Genomic DNA, 15,865 nt, shown 5'->3' with positions numbered 1-15,865 from the left:
GAAACTAAAAGCTTTACATAAGATTATCAACAGTAAACACTGTCTATGTATATACTCTCAAAATACAAGCTAGGTGCAGTCTAACTTCTCTCAGTGTTTTCTTTTGCAAAGGCTAGGTTGTTTATGCACAGGGAGCTATTTTTATCACAGTAAAATAATATAAATAAATAAATATTAAAACAGAGAATATATGTTTACTTAGTAATTGCTATAGTTTTTAAAAGTTCAAAACTAAATCACATAGTTCAGTTAACACATTCTCAAGGCCATAAACCAATCTTTATATCATAATTAAAATTTTTTTAACAAAGATTTTAAAAATATTTTAAATCAGTCAAATTTCTTTTATGAACTATCTATGTTAGAGATGCAAAAGGAAAAATATTTCAAGAAGCATGTTAATATATGCTCTTATCTGATCTTTTTGAAGGTTAACTAGTGTAAATATGGCACATTGTCTAGTCTGACAAACTGAAAACATCCTTAAAAGTGGTTAATAAAATGAAAAACAGGAAAACCTTTCCTAAGCTCAAGAGGTATGACTAAATTATGCTTTACCACAGAGAAGGTGTTATATGTATTTTTCAAGAGCTTTAAAGAATTATCATGAGGTAGTGAATTGAAGATAAAAACTGGGGCATAATTGTATTATTGAATGTCAGTCATCTGTGTTATTATTTAATATAACCATGAGTTTTGACTAAAAAGATTATTAAAAATCCGCAGTATACATATTGCCATGTCACTGCCATAGCTCCATTCACACTGTAGGTTATATTTAGAAATCTACTACAAAATTTTACAGTACAAGGTCCCTATGTAATTTAATAACTTTGTTTATGTCAACTGACAGTTTTGCTCACGTCACTGAACTATCTGATGTCAAGGGGCTTTGGTTTCTAAAGCTAAATGCTAGATAGTAATGTCCAGTCTTTCCATGATGAACATCGTTTAGCAAACCAGGCTGTTCTACTTCATAATCTTAATTTAAGATATGAATGCTTTTAAAACTTCTTCTGTTACATTTTGGGCAAAACAAAGAATTTCAACTGTGGGATACTCCGAATGCAGTGTGATATATCTCCTTTAGGGGCGATGCCATTATGCAGCGGTGCATTCTCCTGGCCAGATGGTGATTGAGGTTTCTTTTTCACTGGTGAGCAAGTGCTGGGACAAACGTGCTTTACATGGCTTTCAAAAAGTGGTGGGACAACTGGGCAAATGAAAGTTTCCTCAGAGACTGAGCAAAAAATATGGCTTGAGGCAATGGAATTTCTTTGCAGAGAGTTAGAATGAAATGCTGTCAGTCAAAGGTCCTCTTCTTCTTCACTTTCCATCAAATAAAACCATAGCTTAAAGCCTAAACAACTGTACCGAGCCACAACAAACAACAGGAAAGCAGGCAAATAATTGTAGAGAGATTCAGGTATGATTCACTATATCCTACAAATGCAACTATTCACAGCATTAGATTTAATGCTTTGGCCAGGATCAGGTGTTTTACAGATAAAGAAACACAGGAGACCACAAAACCATTTCATGATTTCAGTATATTTTTTTTCAAGGTGGGAAAAGAGGAGGGTTGCTTAGTTTTGTTTCCTGGCTGGTCTGAAAGGAAACAGTGTATCTCTGCCCATTCTCCTTTCTGGCAGCTATACATTCTTCTATTCTAATACAAGCAAAGAATTTATATGTCTTTATTATATTTTTAGGACTCAAAAAAGTACCTTTTTTCGGTTTTGAGTCTTTCTAAACTGAAGCACACCTCATTTCCTGAAATACGGACAGGAATCCTGTTTCATGACGTGTTTAGCTTTGTTCAGGAAAACACCACCAGATATGACTGTAAAAAGTTACTATAACACAAAACACACAAACTTWCTATAACACAAGTTAGAGTCTGCCCAGGCTTATGCAATAGCGTGAAGAATGGATGTAGACAGAAGCCTTCTTCATGACCTGTAAATCCTATCACACATAGATGAAACAAACTGAAACACCTATCAAAATTTTGTACATGTCGTCAAGATATTCTTATATGAATAAGAATATGTTATGTGATACTTSAGCCTGCTAGAAACTAAATGCTCACACCTCCCACTGACTTAATGACAGGTCCTCAGGGCTTCTTTGGAGATTCTCCACAGGCAGCAGGATCTACCCTSATGATCTGGCCAATCATTAAATTTTATTTCATAATGAAGGACTTACRAGTACCTCTGAGTGAAAATTTGCTGAGTAAAAACTGTTTGTGTAGCATATGACAATTCTGTAGCCCCCAAGAAGCAGCTTATTATGGAGAAAGGATGCTGGCAATAGTATGCATTAAATCTAATAATCAAAGAAATAATGCTTGTTAACCAATGCTAGGTCAGTATTGCATCTGCTTTTAATGAGCTATGAAGGTACGCTTCCTGAGACTCAGGCATCACGAAACTTTCTTCTTCCTATGGAAAATAAAGAAGGCTTCTTTGTTGTTTTATGTGAGCGGCTTTTGTTCCTTTCCCTGCTTTCTGTTTTTCTTCCTTGGCTGCCATCTGGCACGTTTCCCTGGACTGGAGGAGCGGTCATGTGGCTGGAGCTGCTGCCAGCAGCAGGTCTGCAGCCAGCTGCTCGGGGCCTTGTACGCAAGGAGGACAGTCCCTCCTGCCAGGGCTGAGCTGCCCGCTGCTGCCCACTCGGGAGCAGGGCTGCAAAGTGGAATCTCTCTCTCAAACAGCAATTTTCAGGAATCCCTGCTCTGAGGGGATTTCTTAATGATGTCTAAGCTTTTTTTAGTGAGCAGAGTGCAATATTCTAACTTTTTTTTTTTTAAGCCTTATAATGAAATTGGAATAGAAAGCAGATTAAAGTTACTGGTCTATTTTTTGTTTATTAGGGATTAGAGTCCCTAATGTTAGATATGCTGGAACTAGTGTGTTTCTTTTTGACTAGTGATTAAGCATTGTCTGGGAAATAAAATGTTAGAATATGTAAGTGTGGACTCTTTCTAGCTAGCATGAGTCACATAGTTGATTCGTATTTATCTCAGAAGTCACGTAATTCAGAGTATGCTTTATCACTATTAAAATGGTGTTTTGAGTCTATCTCAGATTTGCTTTAGACAAATCTGCATGCCAAAATGCCATCACATCCAACTCAGACAAGTAGGTTAATCTGAAATCTTAGGAGAAGTATAAAAAGTAGCAAGGCTACTATTGCTGGTCAGGGTAAGTAGCRTAGGAAGGTAAGTGAATTGTACTTCACTCTTGGTATCCCTACAGACTTACGACTTCTACAAAACTATGTTGGTGTTCCAGATTAAGCCAGGAGTAGACATTACAATATTTTAGGATGCAGAAAAAGATTACACCAGCCAAAAACATCAGGAAATATTCAGTTTGATTTACAAAGTTTAAGATGTCCATGGATATTTAGATTAATGTCAAGGCTATTTGACTTGTGATTCCCTGATGTATAACAAATGCTAAAAGCACTATAAATAGATCTAGCATCCAATCTGATACTCAATACATCAGGAACAAGCTGACGTTAGTTCAGCATGTACCATGTCAAAATGTTGTAATTAATTTCTAAATACTGGATTAAACAAAACTGGTAGAGGGAGTAACAGACGAATGCTTATTTTATGCCATGTAGAATATTTTTATGTCCATTGTAGATCTGAATAAATCATTTTTATTACAATTTGGGAAATTGAAAACCTGGGATTTCTTGTTGGAGATCAGACATGTCTATTAGAACTTGTAAATACAATTTATACCTGAGCCCTCAGAATGACTAATATCTGCAGCTCATTTAGCGTTTCAGCTGTCTCTATGAAAGCAGTATGTGAGTGTTAACAGAGAACATTCTGCAGTATGCCAAAAGGAAATACAAGGCTCTAATGTGCCTTTCTTCATAAAGCAAAAAAGAAAAAAGGTAACGAAGAGGAGAAAAATAGAAGGGAGTCCTGCCCACGTGGAAGGTCTGGCACACGCACCGGTCTGGCATCCTTAACAATGGGGCACTGTTATATTTGATCGCCGGGGTGGTCCGTGCCGTCAAATCCAGTTCCCGGTCTGTGGCGGCAGCGGCAGCAAATGTTTGAGAAAGGAGTAAGAAACTTGATGTTTGCATATAAGCTTCCCTGAGGGAAAATTTCCTCCTAATCCTCAGTGATTCCCTAAAGAATAAATATTCCTGAACTCTCTTTACTGTATGTATTGCTTACTCTGTAAAGTCTAGATTATTTATTCATACAGAGTTTTTTTTAATGATGTAAAATTTTTGACTTCAGCAGTATCTTTTGACACTCACTTCCATAAGTGAACACTATGTTGTGGGCATAAGAGTGTTCTTATTCTTCTTTCATCTTTTGTCTTTTCAATGCTTTAAAAAGTATCTTGACCTTACACTGTTAAAAGTGTTAATCCAACAGCTCTATATTCTTTGTTATTTTGAAAATTTATGTAATAACCACTCCTGTTCACCAGCTTTCTAAGTAATCCAAAATTTTACTGCCTCTTTGTCACGCAGAAGATTTTTTATGTTGTGGATCTCTTAACCCCTTCTCCTCTTTAAAGTCTTTAAAAGACTTTCGAGATATATAGTAATATGAAATATGAGGAGAAATTATCAGGTTGTGTTGTTTTCTCCTTCATGTCCAGCTGCATAAAACAAGAACAAGAAATCAGATGTCTCACTGAGTGGCTTGTGAGGGTAGAACTCACAGTGGAGGTCATAAAGTTACATGTTCCTTTTAATGTTGATTGAATAGAAGTAACGCCAGAGCTTCTAATGAGGACGTATRTTCTAGATAAATTATAATATTCCTATTAACATGGAAATATAATTTTAGTAATATGTCCCTTATAACATTTCCATTGTATATCTCGTTTCTGGTATAGCTTAATAGATGCTGGTTAACTAATTTTGAGTACTGAGCAATAACTTCTCATTCCACTGAATACCTGCTACTCTCTGTATTGGCCAGACTAGATAATTTGTGTTTTTAACCCTACTGGAATATTGTCACTTCTATTATTTTTCTCTTGTTGTTTCATGTCTGCCCATTTTCCTCTCTCTGAGAGAGTGTATAAAGACATGGTATTGAGTGAAGGCAACAGGAAGCACTGTAGGAAATGGAATTCCAATCCTGCTGGAAATTTTGCATTTCTAAAGGAAAAAAAATCCCTCATAATGAATAGTCAATTGTAGACAATTTTCCATGGGAACATTTCTGTTTTAAGATAATAAAATATAAAATGTGGTTTAGGGTTTTTTTTAGCCTTTTTTCTTCAGAATTCCTGACTCCCTAGGAGGTTAGAGAGTCCTTCAAGGAAGCTGCCAAAATATGGGCAACCTTAGAAATCAGAAGTCTCAGAAGCAGTAGGAGACAGATGTTTTCCCTCACCATTGTACAACAGTTGGWCATTAATATATGTGTGTGTCTCTGTGTATATATGCATATATGCATATATATGTATATACACATACTTTATTCTACATTAGAATGAGCAAACATTCAAAAGCTGATCAGGAAGAAACTAAATACACCATTATTGTTTATCCACATGGATTCTGTTTTCCTTTTTTTTCCTTTCTTTTTAAATTTTATTTTAGCTTTGCAACATTTCCAGTCAATCAGTAGTCAGCTCTTTAGAGGCTTAGCTTTCACAGGCTTTGTACAGATTTCAGTTGAAGCTGTAAAAGCACAGYGACCACCAGAACAGACAAAAGGGAAGTCTAAGAATATCTATCCTCTCTCCCAGATAGAATCAGATAAGCTCCTGTTAACACTAGCTGAAATTTTTTACAAATATCCTGTGAAGAAACCTAAAATGGAAGAAACTATTTGAGTGGGGATATAACTCTCCATATGGAGAGGCCTCTCTCTCTTTTTTTTTTTTTTTTTTTTTTCCTGGATAGAACAGAGGTAGATGAAACAAAAAGCCAAATATAATAAAGAAAAATATGAACTCAGGCTTGAGCTACGTATGTATTTCTGTAATATACCTTTTGAGATGGACTATGAATTTAATGCAAGCCACAGCTGCTGTAAAGTGAGTTGTGGAAGACATTTCAGTGTCCTCATGACAATTCATCTAGAGGCATCTTTTCCTTCCCAGGCACCAGTATGCACACATGGCCCTTTTTGCTGATATAAGCTGGAACAGAAGCACCAGCAGCCATCAAAAGCCCATGGGCACACTGACACTCATTGATGACCTGCTTTTCAATTACTTTGTCAGAAATTATATTTGGTCCTGATCAGATCTGCTCTAAGGAGTGTCTCAACCACAGAAAAAAACCACAGAGTTCACACTCAGTGGGTATCTTTGCCAATTTCTTAAATGGTGAATTGTCTAATTCTCTATATGACAATTTTAGGTTTACTGAGCAGCACGGAGGCTGGCTGGCTGGCTGGATAGCTGAAGCTTTCATCCCTTCCAAAGCATAGTGCATGCCTAGGGAATAGTGCATCAGCTTTTTTCATATTAGAAACACTCTCTTTTGTTCAATTTAAAGCTCTTGTGATAAACCTGTATGTGGCAATACACGGGTATTATAATCACCAATTAAAATACTGCAAATGCAGCAGAATACACTGCTCAGACAGCTCTGGTGTAAGGCGTTAAGTAATACTAAGGCAGAAATATGAGAATGATGAGATTTCTAACCTTAATTTATATGACACTAGTGGGTGCTGGATTTTTTCCTATTTTTATGTGGTTTTCTTAAATGTGTGAAATGCATTTCAACTTCTAATGGAATCTCTAGGTGACCATCCAATTAAATAATTTTCCCTTGCTCTTTGCTCCTCTTAATCAAAAAATGAAAAGAAAATGGAAAAGAATGTTGTCATGTGAACATTAAATAGGAAAAGTAGAGAAGAAGTCAGCTGTTCTAACCAGCAAAGCTCATCCATTTTATTTCATGCTCTGGAAGCCAAGCCAAATGTTTCAACATCCTTTCCACTCTATTGAAGCTGGGACAGAAAAGTCAGAAAAAAAGTGATCATTTAAAGACTGAGGAGTTAGGCTTCCTGGTAACAGAGAAGAAAATTAACTCTCTTCTGAGCACTAAATAGGGAAAACACTCCCATGAATTTTCCATGAGATGTTTAGAAGTGAGAGGTTACTGAAGAGAAGCATTGTTCTGTTGAACTTGAAAACCAAGAAGAAATGGACATTACACTGGCATATATGGTTAATCATGTAGGTCTTCTGAATAACACTGATTTTTGCAGATACCTTTCTATTTATTTCCAATAGAAAAAATAAAGTTAGAAATTAATGTCAAGTTTTTTTAATATTAATCCCAGCATCCAGATGATTCCCTTAATCAATGAAACTTATGGTTTCAGTGAGGCTGTAAGTTGGATATCATATTTGTTCCTTGTTCCTCYTAGTTAAAGTCCTTGTTTGATCTCTCTTCCCTCTACCACAGCACAAAGTCTATTGAAACATGGCATATTTTGAGGCTTATCTGACTTCGGCATAAAAACACATCTTATTCTGGTTTCTGATGAACCTTGCTTAGGATCATAAAAAAACAGAAGGAAATCTATCCAGAGTGGTTTTACAATGCATGTTGGACAAAAAGTTAACTATGAGCCAGCAATGTGCCCTTGTGGCCAAGAARGCCAATCGTATCCTGGGCTGCATGAGGAAGAGTGTTGCCAGCAGGTCGAGGGAGYTGATCCTTCCCCTCTGCTCAAMCCTGGTTAGGCCACATCTGGAGCACTGTGTCCAATTCTGGGCTCCCCAGTAAAAGAGAGAAATGGAGCTACTGGAGTGAGTCCGGCKTAGGGCTGCAAAGATGATTAGGGGACAGGAGCATGTATTTTATGAGCAAAGRCTGAGAGATCTGGGCCTGTTCAGCCTGGAGAATATGGAGAGGGAATCTTATCAATGTATACAAATATCTTAAGGGAGRGTGTCAAGAGGATAGGACCAGACTCTTTTCAGTGGTGCCCAGTGAGAGGACAGGAGGCAGCGGGCACAACACAGGAAGTTCCATCTGAATATGAGGAAAGATTTCTTTACTGTGAGAATGAACAGGTTGCCCAGAGAGGTTGTGGAGTCTCCTTCTCTGGAGATACTCAAAACCCACTTGTTCGCGGGAGTTGGACTAGAGGTCCCTTCCAACCTCGACTATTCTGTGAATGCAAGTCAAGCACATTTTAATAATTCATGTGATATTTATTGTTTATAGATAAAAATATTAATGATACAGCACAGATGGTGTATTAATCTGTACTGTGAGCTTCGCAAAATGTAGCGTGATCTCATTAAAAACTRTTTCAAAACACGGACAACATTTGATCCTCACATGCAGAGAGATACCTCTGTGATCSATCAAAGGCATAACTTCTGCTGTCAGAGTTTGTCCTGTTTAGTTCTTCCAGCTGAGATATCGTAAAAAGATACACAGTTTTAACAGTTTTAATTATTCTTTCAATACACACTCCTAAATGCACTGAATATTAACCTGCAAATCCATATACAATTTAAATAGAAATATTTAGAAATCCAGACCATGTCTGTTAAACATTAAATTATATAGGAATTGGAAGGGCCATGCTTTCTTATTCTTTGTGGAGGAGAGCTTAAGACTACCAGAAAGTACTAGCTGGACTAGTTTTAGTGAGTGCTATGGGAAGTCCATGATTGTTCCTTGGTTATTTCTATGCAGTGAGTAAAACAGACCAGGAATTGTTCCAGCTGGTAAACGAAGACTAGCTGACGTGGTAAGGCTCATGTTGACAAAGCTAACCTCTGCCACTCCCCAAGGGTCCAGAATACCTAGTCAGAGTAGTCCTTGGTCCAGGGCTCAAGTGGCCTGTGGTCATCTCCAATCTGTTCTCTGAGATATGTGGGAGATTGTTGGTGGCCCAGGCTGAAATTGTGCCAGAGACCTTTCTAACAGTGTTGAGCACTGCTGGCTCCTAGCCAGAAGTTGGCCCCTAGCCTTGCTGGATTTAGTAGTACAGACACGGCCTGTTGTCTTTCTTTGAAAGGATTAGGTACGAGAGCGTTTCATGCTGAATACCGCATTGAAAGAGTTTTGGTCCATGGTCTTAATGATTTGCTACATTGGCATGGAATGTAATAGAGTAATCATTTAAAACAGGAAGAGAGGATATGTACAGGAAATGAAAATTAGTTAAAAAATTTACAACTAATTTGGCATAAGAACCAGAAAAGATAAAGGAATGTGTTTGTACAGTACTTGCTAAAATTCACAGCGGTTTGTTAATAATAATGTCATTAGTGCTTTGCATTTTTATTGTATCTGTGATCAAAGGATGACAGTCCTCTAAGGTATCAACCAAGGGGGTTTATCAATATATCTTTGTAGCCCGGGAGGGCTAATAGCTCTAGGGAGCCATTCAGCTACCCCCTTGGTTAGAATGAAGTAACCATTTGCCCAGCAGTGCTCTGAAATGAACCAGTGTTGAAAAAGTAGAAGAATGTCGTATTCACTTTGAACATTTAAGAGGGCATACTGCCTCATTAGGTTAGTAAAATAAACTTAACTAAACTGTTCCTAAAACAACTGYTACATATGTGTTGAAACCAACAGGATACCAGGGTGCAGCTCCGACAGCTCCTTGGACGCTGTTACCAGAGGCAGTAGAAGGGCTCTCTTCAGCTGGCAGACTGCTGATCACATTCATACTGAGATTAACAAAAAGGCCAGGGAAATAAAACGTGTCTGTGTGTGTGTATATGTGTAATGAAGGCATTCCTTTTCAATGAAAAATGATTTTAGAGTCCAAAGAACAAACTTTGATGACAGCACTGTGTCTTCTGTGGTCTTATGCCCATGTTCTGTTGCAGACTGGAAGCAAGAGTTTATTTGTTCATTTTTGCATACTTTACGCTTTGCAAGTGTATTTACAAAAATTTAGGCAGTCTTTATTTTTATTTAATGCATATGCATACATGCGTGTGTATATATAGATGGAAGGGTACAGATGTAATAAGAGGATTACTAATGAAGAAAACTTTAAAAGAGTTAGTAACAAAAAGAAGCCTTCAGGAACTGTGACAGAAAATGATGAGGCAGTGGAAACGTCAGCTAGGGGAAACAGCTGTACTACAGAGAAGCAGAAATAAAAAGTCTCAAAACAGAGGCATCAGTGCTTAGTGCTTCTGTTATACATGTGTGTTGTATATTAGTAAATCTGCATTGAGAATGTTTCGGTTCCTGCCTGCTCCATTAAGATAAACTGATTGCAACTCTTCTGCTTAATTATATTATATACTTGATTATATTACAATAGTGTGAACCCCCACTATTTTTAATTATGCCTTGAAGAATCCACCAGAGTTTGTTTAAAAACTCTTTGTGTTTGTCTTMTAGTGGTTAAATTGCTAAAAGAGTTTCCCAAAACCAGAAAAGCTAGGAGCTTTCTTAGAATGCAGTTTARTATTTTTCATATAATAGCAGGACTCTAGAAGCTTTAAGGAAAAACACTTTAAGGAAAGCTTTAAGGAAAGCTGTACTTTGTGAGCCTGGAAATAACCTTGCAGAAGTTGGCAGGGCAGGATAATGCAAATTGGACAGTCCACCCTTGAAACTTCATTTATCCAGATTTGTAGTTCATTTCAGCAAAGGTTTTGTCCCAGTGTGGGCAGTAGAGTTGAGGCCCAGACTGGTCCTCCTGATGTGCAGGACTCCACCTGTTTTGAARTATTTGTTTCACTTAGAGCTCAAAGTGAGTTATGGTGTGTTAGTATTAAGATAGTCAATGGAGGTGCACAGACTGCTACTAACGCATAAAGCTTATTGGCCTCTTCTGCCCTGCTTTTCTCTCAAGATGTGTGTTTCACCACTGTAGAACAGGTCGGTTTTAAGACGTAAAGAGAGAAGCAGGCAATCCTGGAAAAGGTATGCTGTCTTTTCCACTGAGCAAGAGGTTTGCCAAGTTTGCATTCTCTTCACCCTTTCAAAGGAGCAGTTGATTTTCAGCCAGGAGAAGATTTCATGGTTTGGTCCATTCATTTAGGATTAATTTGTTGTCTTTGATTATAGTTTATGATAGCTAATGTAAGTTTAAACTAAGGAGGTTAAAAAACAGTCACAGAAAATCAGTGATAATGAGTTACAACATGGCTGAACTATTTGATGTAGTTGCAGTTTGCCAGCTTCTTAACTTTCATAAGAAGAAATAAGTGGATGTTATTAGTCTCTTATTTTCGATAGAATGTCAGATAATACTTCTAAATAKAGTGGATAATATTTCTTTTTGGTACAGTATATTATCAATATATGATTTTGATCCTGGAACATTTAATTGATTGTTAAATGTCACACTGTTACTACAAAAGGGTAAAACTGCTTCCAAGTACAGACTGTTTCAATCGKATATGTTCTTTGTCATGTCAGCTCTCTGGTTTTACACACAAAGTCATTTACCTCAAAACTGCTGCTTTTGGAGTTTATAGTAATAACGTAAAGCAGTTTGTGGTAATAATGTAAAGCATCTTTAGGCGTCTGCATCTGATGTCATATGGATCTTATCCTAAATTTGGTGCAGCACCTTTATTTTTGCATTTACACTAGATAGCTTAAGAAAGTGAAGTATGAATATGCTGTTAGAAACACATTTTCTCTCTTTGCATAGTCAAGGAAGGGGATTTGTTTAAAGGGATGTTTTCTTCAATAATTTTTACATCTGTAGTTGTTACACATTTTTATATTGAATATTTTATGTATAGCCTAAATAATTGTCTCTCATTAAATATATTATCTATTATTTAATTGAAATAATTTCAGAATTTTTGCCATGTTTTTAGAATGTATTAATGGCTARCAAATTGCGTACTTTAGTTACCTTCTTTCTGTTTGTTGGGTCTATAAGTATACATAATAGCACTGTAGCTTGGTTTACAGTTAGTAGAGTAACACTTTGTTCATAGCACATTTATGGATGAATATTTTCATGCTTAATACTTGGTAGAAAGATGCAAAATTTATTTATTTTGTGTATTTATAATAATCTAATGGTTTTCTTAGGTTTTGCTAATGTCTCTTTAATTCAGATTTAATTTTTTATCTTCAAATGTTTGGCTGTATAGGAGCATCTCACTACCTGTGGACTAAGATGTGCAAATTCAGAAATAAATAATTGCAGAAGATTAGGAGTAGGAGTTACAGATGGAATGTCTGCAACTTTAATATTAATCTTTGCCAAATACAGAAAAGTACAGGGCAAAATAATGGAAAGGAGAGATGAAAGAACTGAAAAGGGGAGAAGAGCATGCAGATGAAAGGTGTTTGTACTCCACTGACTTACATCCACTGCCTAAGCAGTCATTAGCAAATCATTAGTACATCATACTGCTAGCTAGCAGTGTTTGTATTCARGCACCCATGGCTCAATTCAAGTGGAGCTGAAAGAGTAATGCACAGTGCCTCTCCTTTTCAAAATTTTGTTTTCCTTTAAAAATTCTTCAATTATAATTATCTATGTAAATATTGGAAGTGTTAGTCTCTCCTCTGTATTACTCCTGGTTCAAAATAGTTTGACTTTTGATCTCTTTTGGGGGGGAAAGAATATAGAGAGAATAAATTATTCTCCTTGTTCCTCACTACCAGTAGAAACTGATTCCTAATCCAATGTAAATACAAATGTTCAGTTAGGGAAAGAAAAGCTAAATGTCAGTTAAGTGATGAAAGTTCTGAATTTCAGTGTGAAGATTATTAGTAACATTTTCCTTTTACACTGTATTTCTTTAAGGCCAGTAGTATTTCTGTCAGTTAGCAAGTAAATTATGCAAGGAGTCTCTCTCATCTCATCATATAAACCTGCACCTGTGCTTCAGGTGTCAACTTGTCCCTTAGGAATAGGATTCAAATGCCTAAGGATGTTTCTGGATCCTGTTGCTACAGGCTCTTCCATGCCTCCCTCTCTCCAGAGCAGCCTCCCTCTTTGTGAGACCCTGTCCTGAAGCTTACAGCTCAGTTTTTTTATTGCTTTCTTCTTGCAGGGCTGAAATCTCTTCCCAGCTGTCTGGAATCCCTTTGCTCTGTAACACCTGTCTTTGATAAAACAAGATTTGCAGCTCGTTGGGAATAGCATATAGGGTCCCTGGAGCTGATAGCTTACCCTACTGAGTAAGCATTCCCTTCCTCTGGATATAAATTAATCCATTAGAATTGGTTGCATATTAAATAACCGTAATTTGTGTAATGGTAATAGGCACACTAGATTGCCAGAAACAGGCAGTGTCTTGATACAGATTTAGATTAGAATCATATTTTATTTTATTACAGTTTTAAAGGCAAAATTTTATGGAAGATCTTTTTGCTCTTTCATGAAGAGGATGAAGGCCATGTAAGTACTGCTGTGCAGAAATTTCCTCTTATGGGCCTCAGACAGAGATTTGTACTATTTTTGCATAGTTATTTATCAGCTCTCTCTCTCATAGCCTCTTGAATAGTATRAGCATTTATTTCATCTCTTTTTCAAATGAACCTCCTTCAAAGGATGAATTTAGTAYCAAGACAAATGATCTTGCTGACAGATCTTGTTGGCAGATTTTCAGAATSTAAAAAACTACTTGTTAGTACCTCCTTCAATTGATTTGAATCAAAAAATGTGGCAAAAACRTAAGTGAAATGTCTGTTGGAGCTCCTTCCATCTCTGAAGCACTGCAAAGGGATCTAATCAACATAATGTTTTTAAAATTTAGGTCACGTGAGCATGTGATGCAACTGTAGGATGCTGGTCAGTGGTGAATTCCTTGTTTTCTGTAGAGAAGCCAAATATGCTAGAAGGGCCTATGTTTTGGTACACGGTCAGTCGGGTTCGTGAAGGAACTTCTGTGGCRGAGTGCTGTTACTGTATACTATGTTTGACAGACTCAAGTACAGGRAGAAATTTTCATGAAACAGATGTCTCGCATCTATTTGATATGGCTCACTTTTGTGAGTTATAGGTTTAGTTGGATTTTTGGTATGTAATATGAAAAAGTAGTCAGACAAATGCTGAGATAGTTCAGGTTCTTGCTAATTCTTATTAGCTAATTTACAGAGGAAAAAATGATTTCCAAGATCTATGAGAGATCGTATTAACTGAACTGTACATGTCTTCATAAGATGAATGTCAGGGAACTGACACACTATAATAAGCAATTCAGATTGATTAAACCTAGGGAAAATAACTGGAGAAGAGATTCTGAGAGTCATTTGGCATGAAATTCAAATGAATAATGTAGGAGCATGGATACCTTCATGTTTCTAAATTTTATATGTTGGGGCAGATGAAATGCTGGCAGAGCACGGAGAAACAAAAATAAGCCACTGAGATGGGAAGGTTCTGCTATTCAGCCAAATACCAGTCTGGATAACTGAGGTGCAAATGTTTTGGGCCATTCATCATTCCTTATTTTATTTTTTGTTGCTGGTAATTGTATTTTTTTAAAAACATAGGGTCATATTTATTTGGTCAGTTTCCTTATTTCTTCTGCAGAATGACATTTTGAAAAGCCTGGAAATATTATATAGGTGATACTTTTTTTTTTTTCCTGCCAGTGGAAACAACTACTCATTTTATTGCCTTTTGTCTGTGTGCTTTATTTTTTTCTGTAACAAAAAGATGGTATTTGCTGAAGTTATAATACAAAATGAGGCAAGAAAGTGTTAATATGAACCATCAACTATGTCTTCAATTTATTAATCAATTGAAACAGAGTAAAAATCGGTGTGTATATCAAAAATCTGTCATGTAAACAAAATGCAATGAGCAACTAAATACTGCTTTATATTGCAATGGGTGTACTTGCTATAGCTGGGCTTAGTTTTTTAAGGAATAATAATAGAGTCCCCTCCCCCCCAAAATTTTTCCATTAATTCATGATAAGATCAAAACCAATAAAGTCAGAAGGCTAAATTGAAGAAACCCAGGTAAGATATTAAAGGAATGTGTTCTGCAAGGTCTTACTTTATAATACATTTCTTGTGAAGCATTTGTTTATAATATGTATACTATTTTTCAAGTATTAAGTCTACCAAGGAAACACATTAGTCCAGTGTAATAACATTGCTCTAGTATGGCACTATTAGTCTAGTTCATTAAAAGAGCTGAAGTGAGATAACATGGAATGTGGTGCTCTCATTCTCTCATTCATGTTCAGATATATACTGTTGCTTCATTCTACACAACAAATCAGGATTACTGAAGCTCTTCCAGTGCCATATATCCGAGGATAATTCCCTGGAGCAGATAAACACTCATGGTATTAATCTTTTTTAATATTATATATTCATTGACAATAGATCAAATTCCATATTCAAGGAAAGGATGGAAAGAATAGCTGTCCCAGATGAGGGTCCCTCACAATTTTTTAGAACTCCATTACCTTCTCAAACTTTACTAAGCTGAGGTCTGTTTTATATGGAAATACTTTAGGTATTCTTAGTAAAACAAAACAAGAAAGACTTAAGAGTTTTAAAGGCTAAAATCTTAGGCATTCTAGCAGAGTATTTAATATTTTTCATTAAGAAGGAAAAAACTGAGACAGTGGAGTACACATCAAATATCTCTTCATATCTCAAATCGAAGAACTTTAGAGAACTTAAATTTTGTTTCATTATTTCATTATGACCTACAGATTTTGTTGTGTAAAACAGCTGCATTAAAATAAGAAGTTCTTGATTCAAAGAATTTATAATCAAGCCTTGTTAATAAAGCATCTTTGAAGATGGTTTAATTACAAAAAAATCTGAGAGGTTACTAGAAGGAATTCAGTGCAAAGCAAAAACTCTGTGCCAGAAAGAAAACATGAACATAACGAGGGTATTGTCTTTCAAATGAGGTTTGAAAATACAGATATCTGTCCAAAACCAATGAGCTACTGTCTCAAATGTA

The 15,865-nt window shown here is 36.3% G+C and overlaps 1 protein-coding gene across 4 annotated transcripts in view; it reads left to right on the top strand.

Moving 5' to 3' along the window:
* Positions 1 to 15,865, top strand: part of PDE4D (phosphodiesterase 4D) — a 395,151-nt gene that overhangs the window by 216,025 nt on the left and 163,261 nt on the right. The gene's annotated exons all lie outside the window — the stretch shown is intronic.

This window comes from Rhea americana, unplaced genomic scaffold (assembly GCF_003343005.1).
Source record: "Rhea americana isolate MKP2758 unplaced genomic scaffold, rheAme1 scaffold_13, whole genome shotgun sequence".
Taxonomy (NCBI): Eukaryota; Metazoa; Chordata; class Aves; order Rheiformes; family Rheidae; genus Rhea; species Rhea americana.
This window is presented reverse-complemented; position numbering and strand designations above follow the sequence as displayed.